This window comes from Arachis stenosperma, chromosome 7 (genome assembly GCF_014773155.1).
Source record: "Arachis stenosperma cultivar V10309 chromosome 7, arast.V10309.gnm1.PFL2, whole genome shotgun sequence".
In the NCBI taxonomy this organism is placed as follows: domain Eukaryota; kingdom Viridiplantae; phylum Streptophyta; class Magnoliopsida; order Fabales; family Fabaceae; genus Arachis; species Arachis stenosperma.
The window spans coordinates 19626996-19640859 of NC_080383.1; the positions used below are offsets into that span (position 1 = coordinate 19626996).

At 41.6% G+C, this 13864-nt stretch overlaps 1 non-coding gene across 1 annotated transcript; it reads right to left on the bottom strand.

The window, feature by feature from the left end:
* Nucleotides 1-305: 305 nt before the first annotated feature.
* On the bottom strand, nt 306-413 carry LOC130942716 (small nucleolar RNA R71). Its single transcript, XR_009071276.1, has one exon. It is a non-coding gene; the product is annotated as a small nucleolar RNA R71 (small nucleolar RNA).
* Nucleotides 414-13864: the final 13451 nt, after the last annotated feature.

Below are 13864 nucleotides of genomic sequence, written 5' to 3' on the forward strand. Positions count from 1 at the left end.
CTGCCATTGGAGCAAACAACTTTGAGCTTAAGCCTCAATTAGTTTCTCTAATGCAATAGAATTGCAAGTTCCATGGACTTCCATTGGAAGATCCTCATCAGTTTTTAGCTGAATTCTTGCAAATCTGTGACACTGTCAAGACTAATAAGGTTGACCCTGAGGTCTACAGACTTATGCTATTCCCTTTTGCTGTAAGAGACAGAGCTAGGATATGGTTGGACTCACAACCTAAAGAAAGCCTGAACTCTTGGGAAAAGCTAGTCAATGCCTTCTTGGCAAAGTTCTTTCCACCTCAAAAATTGAGTAAGCTTAGAGTGGAAGTCCAAACCTTCAGACAGAAGGATAGAGAATCCCTCTATGAAGCTTGGGAAAGATACAAACAATTGATCAGAAAGTGTCCTTCTGACATGCTTTCTGAATGGAGCATCATAGGTATTTTCTATGATGGTCTCTCTGAACTATCCAAGATGTCTTTGGATAGCTCTGCTGGAGGATCTCTTCATCTGAAGAAGACGCCTGCAGAAGCTCAAGAGCTCATTGAAATGGTTGCGAATAACCAATTCATGTACACTTCTGAAAGGAATCCTGTGAACAATGGGACGAATCAGAAGAAAGGAGTTCTTGAGATTGACACTCTGAATGCCATATTGGCTCAGAACAAGATATTGACTCAACAAGTCAATTTGATTTCTCAAAGTCTGTCCGGAATGCAAAATGCACCAAGCAGTACTAAAGATGCTTCATCTGAAGAAGAAGCTTATGATCCTGAGAACCCTTCAATGGAAGAGGTGAATTACCTAGGAGAACCCTATGGAAACACCTATAATTCTTCATGGAGAAATCACCCAAATTTCTCATGGAAGGATCAACAGAGACCTCAACAAGGTTTCAACAACAATAATGGTGGAAGAAACAGGTTTAGCAATGGCAAGCCTTTCCCATCATCTTCTCAGCAACAGACAGAGAATTCTAAGCAGAACCCCTCTGACTTAGCAACCATGGTCTCTGATCTAATCAAAACCACTCAAAGTTTCATGAATGAAACAAGGTCCTCCATTAGGAACTTGGAGGCACAAGTGGGACAGCTGAGCAAGAAAATTACTGAACTCCCTCCTAGTACTCTTCCAAGCAATACAGAAGAAAATCCAAAAGGAGAGTGCAAGGCCATAAACATGGCCGAATCTGGAGAGGAAAGAGAGGAAGTGGACGCCACTGAGGAAGACCTCAATGGGCGTGCACTAGCCTCCACAGAGTTCCCTAATGAGGAACCATGGGAATCTGAGGCTCAAAATGAGACCATAGAGATTCCATTGGACTTACTTCTGCCATTCATGAGCTCTGATGAGTATTCTTCCTCTGAAGAGGATGAGTATGTCACTGAAGAGCAAGTTGCTAAATACCTTGGAGCAATCATGAAGCTAAATGACAAGTTATTTGGAAATGAGACTTGGGAGGATGAACCCCCTTTGCTCACCAAAGAACTGGATGACTTGTCTAGGCAGAAATTACCTCAAAAGAGACAAGATCCTGGGAAGTTTTCAATACCTTGTACCATAGGCACCATGACCTTCAAGAAGGCTCTGTGTGACTTAGGGTCAAGTGTAAACCTCATGCCTCTCTCTGTAATGGAGAAGCTAGGGATCTTTGAGGTACAAGCTGCAAGAATCTCACTAGAGATGGCAGACAATTCAAAGAAACAAGCTTATGGACTTGTAGAGGATGTTCTGGTGAAGATTGAAGACCATTACATCCCTGGTAATTTCATAGTCCTAGAGACTGGGAAGTGCATGGATGAATCTATCATCCTTGGCAGACCCTTCCTAGCCACAGCAAAAGCTGTGATTGATGTTGATGGAGGTGAACTGATCATTCAAGTGAATGAAAAATCCTATGTGTTTAAGGCTCAAGGATATCCCTCTGTCATCATGGAGAGGAAGCATGAAGAGCTTCTCTCAAATCAGAGTCAAACAGAGCCCCCACAGTCAAACTCTAAGTTTAGTGTTGGAAGGCCACAACCAAACTCTAAGTTTGGTGTTGAACCCCCACATTCAAACTCTAAGTTTGGTGTTGGGAGGTTCCAACATTGTTCTGAGAAAATGTGAGGCTCCATGAGAGCCCTCTGTCAAGCTACTGACATTAAAGAAGCGCTTGTTGGGAGGCAACCCAATGTTATATTTATCTATTTTCTTTTGTTATTTTATGTTTTTTGTAGGTTGATGATCATGAGAAGTCACAAAATTAATTGAAAAAGCAAAAACAGAATGAAAAACAGGAAGAAAAATAGCACACCCTGGAGGAAGAACTTACTGGCGTTTAAACGCCAGTAAGGCTAGCAGGTGGGCGTTTAACGCCCAGTCTGGCACCATTCTGGGCGTTTAACGCCAGAAAGGGGCACCAGACTGGCGTTAAACGCTAGAAAAGGGCAAGAACCTGGCGTTAAACGCCAGAAATGGGCACCAGCCCGGCGTTTAACGCCAGAATTGGCTCAAAACGTGATTTTGAATGCCATTTGGTGCAGGGATGACTTTTCCTTGACACCTCAGGATCTGTGGACCCGACAGGACCCCCACCAACCCCACCACCCTCTCTCTTCTTCACCCATTCACCAATCACCTCAATACCTCTTCCCCAAAAAACCCTTCACCTATCAAATCTCATCTTACTCTTCACCACTCACATCCATCCTTCATAAAACCCACCCATACATGGCCGAACACAAAGCCATTTACTTCTTCCTCATTTCTTCTTCTTCTACTCTCTTCTTTCTTCTTTTGCTCGAGGACGAGCAAACCTTTTAAGTTTGGTGTGGTAAAAGCATTGCTTTTTGTTTTTCCATAACCATTTATGGCATCCAAGGCCGGAGAAACCTCTAGAAAGAGGAAAGGGAAGGCAAAAGCTTTCACCTCCGAGTCATGGGAGATGGAGAGATTCATCTCAAGGGTGCATCAAGACCACTTCTATGAAGTTGTGGCCATGAAGAAGGTGATCCATGAGGTCCCTTTCAAACTCAAAAAGGGTCAACTTTGATCAAAGGTTGGACCAAGTCCTCACAGACATTTGTGAAGAGGGCGCTCAATGGAAGAGAGATTCAAGAGGAAAGCCGGTTCAACTGAGAAGGCATGACCTCAAGCCCATCACTAAGAAAAGGATGGAGCAAACAAGAGATCCCACTCATCATGAAATCCCTAAGATACCTCAAGGGATGCACTTTCCTCCACAAAACTATTGGGAGCAAATTAACACCTCCCTAGGAGAATTGAGTTCCAACATGGGACAACTAAGGGTGGAGCATCAAGAACACTCCATCATCCTCCATGAAATTAAAGAAGATCAAAGAATCATGAGAGAGGAGCAACAAAGACAAGGAAGAGATATTGAGAAGCTCAAGCACTCCATAAGACCTTCAAGAGGAAGAACAAGCCGCCATCACCAAGGTGGACCCGTTCTTTAATCTCCTTGTTCTTTATTTTCTTGTTTTTCGAAAATTTATGCTTATGTTTATCCATGTTTGTGTCTTATGATCATTAGTGTCTATGCCTTAAAGTTATGAATGTCCTATGAATCTATCACCTTTCTTAAATGAAAACTGTTTTTATCACAAAAGAACAAGAAGTACAGGATTTCGAATTTATCTTTAAAACTAGCTTAATTAGTTTGATGTGGTGACAATACTTTTTGTTTTCTGAATGTATGCTTAAACAGTGCATATGTCTTTTGAATTTGTTGTTCATGAATGTTAAAATTGTTGGCTCTTGAAAGAATGATGAAAAAGGAGACATGTTACTGAGGATCTGAAAAATCTTTTATATGATTCTTGAAGCAAGAAAAACCAGTGAATACAAAAAAAAAAGGGGGAGAAGAAGCGAAAAAAAAAAGAAGAGAGAAAGAGAAAAAGAAAGAAAAAGAAAGAAATAAAGTTGTGATCCAAGGCAAAAAGAGTGTGCTTAAGAACCCTGGACACCTCTAATTGGGGACTCTAGCAAAGCTGAGTCACAATCTGAAAAGGTTCACCCAATTATGTGTCTGTGGCATGTATGTATCCGGTGGTAATACTGGAAGACAGAGTGCTTTGGGCCACGGCCAAGACTCATAAAGTAGCTGTGTTCAAGAATCATCATACTTAACTGGGAGAATCAATAACACTATCTGGATTCTGAGTTCCTAAAGAAGCCAATCATTCTGAATTTCAAAGGATAGAGTGAGATGCCAAAACTGTTCGGAGGCAAAAAGCTACTAGTCCCGCTCATCTAATTTGGAGCTAAGTTTCATTGATAATTTGGAGTCTATAGTATATTCTCTTCTTTTTATCTTATTTTGATTTTCAGTTGCTTGGGGACAAGCAACAATTTAAGTTTGGTGTTGTGATGAGCGGATAATTTGTACGCTTTTTGGCATTGTTTTTAGTATGTTTTTAGTAGTTTTAGTTAGTTTTTAGTATACTTTTTATTAGTTTTTAGTTAAAATTCACTTTTCTGGACTTTACTATGAGTTTTTGTGTTTTTCTGTGATTTCAGGTATTTTCTGGCTGAAATTGAGGGACCTGAGCAAAAATCTGATTCAGAGACTGAAAAGGACTGCAGATGCTGTTGGATTCTGACCTCTCTGCACTCGAAATGGATTTTCTGGAGCTACAGAAATCCAATTGGTGCGCTCTCAACGGCGTTGGAAAGTAGACATCCTGGGCTTTCCAGCAATATATGATAGTCCATACTTTGCTCAAGATTTGATGGCCCAAACCGGCGTTCAAAGTCACCTTCAGAATTCCCAGCGTTAAACGCCGGAACTGGCACCAAAATGGGAGTTAAACGCCCAAACTGGCATAAAAGCTGGCGTTTAACTCCAAGAAGAGTCTCTACACGAAAAATGCTTCATTGCTCAGCCCAAGCACACACCAAGTGGGCCCGGAAGTGGATTTTTATGTCATTTACTCATCTCTGTACACCCTAGGCTATTAGTTCTCTATATATAGGACCTTTTATTATTGTATTTTCATCTTGGTTCTTCTGGTTCCCTCTCTGGGGCCGAAACCAATGATCACTCTTGTTCTTATGTATTTTCAACGGTGGAGTTTCTACACACCATAGATTAAGGTGTGGAGCTCTGCTGTACCTCGAGTATTAATGCAATTACTATTGTTCTTCTATTCAATTCCGCTTGTTCTTTGTCCAAGATATCACTTGTCCTTCAACTTGATGAATGTGGTGATCCGTGACACTCATCATCATTCTCACCTATGAACGTGTGACTGACAACCACCTCCGTTCTACCTTAGATTGGGTGAATATCTCTTGGATTTCTGATACACGATGCATGGTTGATCGCCTGACAACCGAGTGCTCGCCTGACAAACGAGCCAGCCATTCCGTGAGATCAGAGTCTTCGTGGTATAGGCAAGAACTGATGGCGGCATTCAAGAGAATCCGGAAGGTCTAACCTTGTATGTGGTATTCTGCGTAGGATTCAATGATTGAATGACTGTGACGTGCTTCAAACTCCTAGCAGGCGGGGCGTTAGTGACAGACGCAAAAGAATCACTGGATTCTATTCCGGCCTAACCGAGAACCGACAGCTGGATAGCCGTGCCGTGACAGGGTATGTTGAACATTTCCACTGAGAGGATGGGAGGTAGCCACTGACAACGGTGAAACCCTTGCATAAGCTTGCCATGGAAAGGAGTAAGAAGGATTGGATGAAGACAGTAGGAAAGCAGAGAGACGGAAGGGAAGGCATCTTCATACGCTTATCTGAAGCTCTCACCAATGATATACATAAGTATCTCTATCTTTATCTTTTATGTTTTATTCATTCATCATCTATACCCATTTGAGTCTGCCTGACTAAGATTTACAAGGTGACCATAGCTTGCTTCATACCAACAATCTCCGTGGGATCGACCCTTACTCGCGTAAGGTTTATTACTTGGACGACCCAGTGCACTTGCTGGTTAGTTGTGCGAAGTTGTAGTGATCACGATTTCGCGCACCAAGCTCCTAGGGGAAGTCCCTGATGGTCATGTTGGGACCACGAAGTATAACGTAAATTTGAAGTGGCTCAGGAGTAGACTCCAACAGATGCCTCTTGACTCTCCCAAGCACATCGTCGTACGGTATGCACGTTGTTACATTATGTATTTACTTGGTGGCGTTTTACTTCCTGACAATGCGAACAACACGGTACACGTGTGTTATCTTCCTTTCTTGACCAACTATGACGCCATTAGTACCTAAAGTTAGGGCAGCACCGTGCTCTGTTGGTTATATAGAGCCATGTGCCTAGCTACTAATTATAACGTGGAGGGAATGATTGGCTGTCATACTTTACAGATGTCATGGATATACTTCAGGCTTCCCTTCTGGACCCCAGAAGTTACGAGCCCATTTATGTTTTCGTTAGTTACAAGGTAATACATTATATTATATAACATATGTAGTTTTGAATTTATGCTATTTTATTTGAGCCGAAATTTCACTAAGGTTAATACCAACATGTTTCATTATTGGTGGGCAGGTAAGAGAGGAAAGAATGACTACGCTGAGCAATGCTTGCTTAGGCACCGCCTGAGGTTGGACGGTCTGAAGGTGGATGAGGTACTTATTCTTGTCATTTGTTAGAGCACGATTTTGTTTCTTCCAAGTACATTGGTTAATATTTTTTTGTGATATTTGGTATTCATAGTTTACGTGGATGCCGTACATGGATGCACGTATTATGTCGAGAGTGCCTGCAGAGTTTCTTGGAGCACCACATGGTGATTTCTTCACCGTGGTAATGCCACTGATATTATTCGGGTGGATCGAGATTGTTAACATAGACAGAGTCATGCAACAGTTTGGCGGCAAACAAGGTCCGCCAAACCCTTCCCTGAACATCGACACCTTTCATCGCAACGACGATGGATGGTGGCCCATCCGCCTCCAAACATGGTTTGAAGTGTGGGCAAACCGACACACTGTATCAAATCGGCTACATATTGATCAAGCAGATACCTTGCGACCGAGTCGTGAGTACTACAACTGGTATTGTGCGAGGGCAAAGATGTTTTTGTCAGCCCCGGATGCTTTGCATAATCCCCGAGGTGATGACATTCCACACGGGGCCTCGACCGAGTATGGGAGAGCCCCAGTCGTTCAGTTACCAGCGGTTCTACAGGATAGGAGGCACCATCGTGCGTGACAAGGCAGACATCACGTTGTCTGAGATGTTGACATCGATGTGCCAAATCTTCCACATCAGGATCCACCTCATTTTGATGCCGGGGATCAGCACGAGCATCCACCACCGGAGACTTGTCTGCTAGGGATTTCTACTGCCCGCAGCCGTTGGTGGCGGACAACCCCTTTAACTCGTCCACCGTGTATCAGTATATGTCGTATCATAGTACCTACGAGGAGGGTGGTTCATCTCTGGGGGGTGGTACACAGGACCTGATTGATTCTATGGATCCAGTGGGTCAGACAAACTTCTCATCTTTATTTGATGGCTTAAATCAATTCATCCCTCAGCAGGCATCACCACACACACCTACTGACCTAGGACTTGCACTTCGACAGTTTGATACTAATAGTCACCCCCTTTAGAGGTCGGAGATCAGCACCTGTTGGTGACACGGCCAGATCCCAGCTCCGCCCCTTTGATGCCTCGTTGTTGGAGGGTCGTCGCTTGTCTTATGCATATGCTGGTGATGGTGCGGCAGAGGCGGAGGCAGGACGTCCCTGTCTTGACACACGAGCACCTTCTTGTGGTACAGGTGGTAGCTTGGGACATGGTGGCCACCGGCACTAGCTTACTTTATGGCTTTGCAGGATTTGTATTTTCGTCATGGTTGTTATTTCTTGTCCTTTGCAGTTAACGTCATGTCTTAGGGTTTTAGTTCATTGTATTCTATCTTATCTTTTTTATCTCATGCTTGATGGATGTATGTTTTATGGTCTTCATGGTTTTATTGTATCCGAATGCTTGTTCGTTATTGTGGAGTTTGATGTCCCCGTTATGCCATTGTTGTTTTCGTTTAGTTCATTGTTGCTATTTCATGGTCCAATTCGTGAAACCTTGTTTATTATTGTGAAGACAAATGGAACAATGCATTGAAATAGTTGATATCAGATCATCCAAGACACACACGATATTGTCAAACTACAATAAACGGAGATAAAGGAACACACAATGCAGTGGATGGCCAAGACACTAAGTGCCAGCTACGTGAGAATAGTGTCTCCTAGTATGCCCTAGTTTCCTGCAAAGACCACAGCGCTTTCCAGGACCGGGCTCGACGTCGTCCATCTCATTTCAAAACCTTGTGGAAACAGGTCGGCCTTCCATTGATCGTCGCATATGGAGGTTGGGATGGAGACGTTGTCCTTCGTGTAGTGGCCAAACTTCCTCGTCGGGCAACGGTGGAAACTCCATCTGATATACCCGGAACAGATTTTCAACACGATACACATCATCGACATAACACTGCCAGTCAAGTCTTGCATGGGCACATGCAGTTAGGGCGTGAGCACACGAGTAGTGCAATGCTTGGAAGTATCCGCAATTACACCGTCGCTATTGGAGGAAAACTCTAAACCTGGACTGTGCCCCAACGGTTGCTATCTCATCAATGGTGAATATCGATGTCGTCATGTTTATGATGTGACAAGCATCTACATGATTCCCTCCCTGTTGGCAAGTATTGCATTCTGCAAGAACTGCGAGAAGATCTGGCCACATGCAACTTGTGCTTCCGCCTGTCGAGATGGTGGCTCTAATCCTCTAATCCAAGGCATCATCGCTGGGGAGATGGCAGGATCCTCGGCGCTGATTAACTCAAGGTAGTACTGTGCCTGGTCTTGCGTTTTGGAGTATGCCGCATTAACAAGGTGCCTTTTGGCTTCCTTGCTCTTGAAGTTTGTTGCAAAGTTAGAGGCAATATGTCTGACACAATAAACATTGTGTTCTCATCCACACTCATCTCGCTCCAGTGCAACCTTTATAGATGTATGCCTATTAGAGATAAGTAGAATCCCCGGCTGAGTAGCCACATGACTCCTTCAGTTGGTCAGAAAGAAGTACCATGAGTTTGTGTTCTCCCTCTCCACAAGCGCAAAGGCTATGGGAAGTATGTTGTTGTTTCCATCTTGAGATATTCCCATCAATAGGGTGCCTGTGTACTTACCATACAAATGTGTTCCGTCGACCGAGACTAGTGGCTTGCAGTACTTGAATGCTTCGCATATGATGAGAATGACCAGAATACTTGATGAAACATTACGCTGTCACGGTCAAGCATGTTACCCACATAGTACGGTCCGGTTTAAAGATCGACAATTATACCTATAACGTTAATTCAAATTTAGGACACAAGAGTTACGAACAAAAAATAATAGCGCATGAACACATAAGCAAATCGTATGTTCTTACCTGGAATAAAAGTTCACAACGAGTTGAAATATCTCCTAAGCTGGTTGTAAGAATCATTCCAGTCTCCGTAGATTCTGGCTATTGCCTTTTGCTTCACTAGCCAAACCTTCTTGTAAGACACCTTGTATCCGTACAGTGACTCCACAGAATCCTGCAACACCTTTATGCAAATGGTCGCATCTGCATGAACCATGGGGAATATATGTTGGCATATGACATTTGAATCAAGTTGAGCATGATCTTGCGACATCGCAAAAGCCAAACAACTGTGAGGCCCTTGGTATTTTTGGATTTTCCAAAACCTGGAACCCCTCGTCTTCGCAACCCTTAACATCCAGCGACACTGATCACCAAAAAGTTTGCATCGACATATGTACCGAGTGTGATCTGACTCTACCACTTTGAATTCTGCACTTCTATGAATGTTGTAGTTCTTCACCGCAAGCATCGCTGTTTCTTTAATCAGGAATTTCAATCCAATCTCCAGCTCCATTTCACCGGTCAAAGCATAGTGGTTTGGTATGTCTTCCGCGGTAGTCGAGTTCATTGGACCAAGACTCAATTGAAGATAGTGGCCAGGAGTACTGCTCGGCATGTCTTCTTGAGGCGGTTAGGTTTCTGGAACAACCTCTGCTTCGTCTCCACTATCATCCTCAATCTCGTCTTCGTCAAAGGAGTCAGCCAAGCCGTCTGTAAAACCTTCCGGAGATACAACATGAGTTGTGAAGCTGGGACGCCCGTGCGAATTTCCTGCATTTTGGGCGGGCACAACGAAGGCGTTAAACGACAGACTGCGAGCCCTGCCAATCTCCAAAAATGGAATGGCTTCACCAGTACCGAAATTTTGCAGTTCCTCCACGTTATTCGAACTAGATGAGCTACCCCCCACATCTAGAAGCTTCACACAAAGTTCCATCAAATAGATGCTTCCAATGCTACGATGATATGAAAACATCATCGAAACGTGCTGGTTAGATTTAATATGCATTTTTTGATATGCAAACGAACTGGCTACTGCAACTGACATCCTGTAAATCAAGGTACTAATCTCCTTTTTCCCAACCAACCCAATGTTCATCAGAATCAGATTTTTTAGTTGTTGCAAAGATGATTGTGGGGGAATCATTATCCAAAGTGGGTCATCACACATAAATGTTACCCCTTCGGTAGTATGAGAAATTTCTCCATTTGGATATACGATCACGTAAATGTGTTCAGAGGCCATTTACAGTCTCAAAATTTATGATATCAAGTTCTACAGAAAAGAAACTCACGAAGAGGAAGAGAGAGTAAAAGAAGTGAGAATTGGAATTGTGCCATTACTTTTGTGGGAGAGGGGTTTATATAGACCAGCTTTCGTTGCAATTCATGTGTGGTACACACTAAATTGTCTCATTTCGTGTGCAGTACACTTAAAACGGAGATTCCATTTCGTATGAGCCCAACTTGAAATGCTCTCCATTTCACGTCTGACGTGCCACCATTTTGCATCTACCGTCTCTGGGGTTGCATGTCCATTTTGCGGCTGCCATGCATGAATTGGGACCTCCATTTCGTGACCGGTGAGGCAGAAATGTTGTCTCTATTTCACGGGCGCCAAGCCTGAAATGGTGTTAGATTCCATTTCGTGGTCGGCAGGGATGAAATGGAACTGCGTATTTTGAGCACAATTTCAAACTATGCACATTTAGGGAATAAATCATTTTTTCATGCATATTTAGATAAAAAAAACTCAATATAATGAGTACATATATGTTTTATTTAACTTATGTTTTTAGGACAATTATATATTTGTCGTTATTATTATATATTATAATGGCAATTATATTTTTTTACGGCCATTAAATTTTTTTATCGGCAATTGTTAAAATAGTGATAAAGCATAAAGATTATTAATGTCTAATTATCAATAAATATATTAATAGTTATTTTTATTGCCATTAAAAATAAAATAAATAATTGTTAAAAAAAAATTTTAGTAATAATTTTCGTTGCAAGATGGGTTAGTACCGTACTAAGAGACATTATTTTATCTTTTATGGAGTAATTGTTTTAAGTTTCAGAGAGATCTTAACATTAGTTTAACAAAATAAGAAAGAGATAAAAAATACTAAAAGATAAATAAGGATTTGATATATCCAATCATTATTATGTTACCAATAAAGTGATAATTTGGTCTCTAAAAATGTTGATTTCAGACAAATAAATCCTTAAAAAATAAAAACCACCAAATAAGTCTTCAAAGGTTATAAATGTTGGACACAATTTGACCATCCGTCAATTCTTAATGTAAAAGTTAATAAAATTACTTATGTTTACTGTTAACTCAGATTAACTTATTTGTCTATACCACATTGGAATTATCTCAAATGTTAAGAACAATTTAACTAGGGTAATTGTAAATAAAAGGGGTTTGTGATGAGTTACGAACAAACACACTAAGAGAGGCTCCAATAATTCTCGACGACGTCGTCCCAATATTAAGTTGGTCAAAATAGAACACGTTAGTTTATATAACAGGACAATTAAAGATATCCGTTTCATTTTAAAATGTCACTTGATAGAAGAATATAACCTGTTTAATATTTATAATTTTTGAATTTATTTAATAATTTTTAATTTTCAAAAATTAATTTGTCCGGATCAAAATTTTTAAAAATTTAATTGTCATTTTACCGTTATGTTATTTAACTTATTTTTTTAATGGGGACATGTAACATAGTTTATCTATCTATACCATGGTTTAAGATCAACATTATCTTATTTTAATTTCATGTTATACACCAATATATCTTAAAGAAAAAGTATACTAAAACTGAATAGTTGCTTTACCAAAAAAAAAAATTTTCGAAAACATAGTTGGCCAACTGGTAAGTATACTAGTGGTGATTGCACGTGCAGATTGTAATATTGTATATGCATTCATATATGGACCATGCACCTTATATAGATAATTAGATATATATCATTTGGCACCAACTATTGGAAAACGTCAACTGCTAACTACTTCACCACCGAAATGGATCATCTTTAGCATATTCTTTCTTTATTTTTCATTTTTTAACAGAAAATCAGAAATGATTTTGATATGGTCACCATTAATACGAGCTATAACTCGCCATCTGCCGTTATTGTTCGGCCTTTATGAGCTATAACTCGGCGATGTTAATATCATCATAACCGACATCCCGAACGGTAAGATAAAGTCGGTTACAGAACCGATTTTATACCATTTAGGACATAACGGACGAATATATGCATCTATAAAAGAAAGGTAAAATATCTTTTTTAGTATGATCTTTTTGAGAAAAATACTATACTGACTTAAGCATTGGAGTGCCTTCGCAGGTACACTCCGCCCTCTCTGCATTGTTCGCACACCCACATCTACAACAAAGATAAGAAGCTCGGATATTCGGAGGTGGACATTCGGCCTTGCAGCGTATAACTCGGCTGATCTTGGAGAGTTGCGGCCGACCAATTTCACAGGCAAGATCAATTGGCGCCCACCGTGGGGCCGAGGAAATCATATTTTTTCTTTTGGTCTCACTGCTTCCATCTGCATCCATGGCTGACGTACCGCCTCCCTCATTGTCCGAGCTCATGCGAATGGTAGCTGAGCTGCAACAAGCTAATCAACGAATGGCTGACGAGAACCAAATAATGGCTGCTCAAATTGCCGAACTAAATCACGTTCGGATTGAACACAACGATGCTCGTCAGGTGGAGGACGAGGAGCATCAATCCCAACCAACTCATGTTTCAGAAACCGCTCGGCATGAATGGCAGCAACCCGAAGACGAAAAAGAAGAGTCCGAGGATTCTGTAGGCCCTTTTACAGAAGAAGTAATGAACTTCGAATTACCAAAGAGGTTCACCCTGCCGTTGACCCTCACGCCTTATGATGGACTCGGGGACCCGAGGAAGTTCATAAAGAAATTTCGATCAATAATGATCGTCAACGGTGCATCAGATACAGTCTTATGTCGTTGTTTTCCGAATTATTTAGATGGTCCTGCACTTGATTGGTTGTGTGCTTTACCTGCAGGTTCCATTTCGCGCTTCCATCAGTTGGCGAAGCTGTTTGAAGAACATTTCGCCGGATCCGCAATATATTTGCACGACTCCGATTACCTGAACACTATCAAGCAAGGGTCAAACGAAAGCTTAAAGGAATATATGACTCGCTTCACCAAGGTCGCAATCAGCATACCAGATCTCCACCCCGAAGTCCATCTGCACGCAATTAAAAGCGGCCTCCGACCCGGGAAGTTCCAGGAGACGATCGCGGTAGCAAAGCCGAAGACTCTCGCAGAATTTCGCGAGAAAGCAAAAAGACAAATTGACATCGAAGAGCTCAGACAAGCTCGGAAATCTGACAAGTCGCACTTCCGTGAGGAAGATAAGAGCTCATCCCTTAAGAAAAATTTTAAACTAACACCTCGATTCGACTCTTATACGC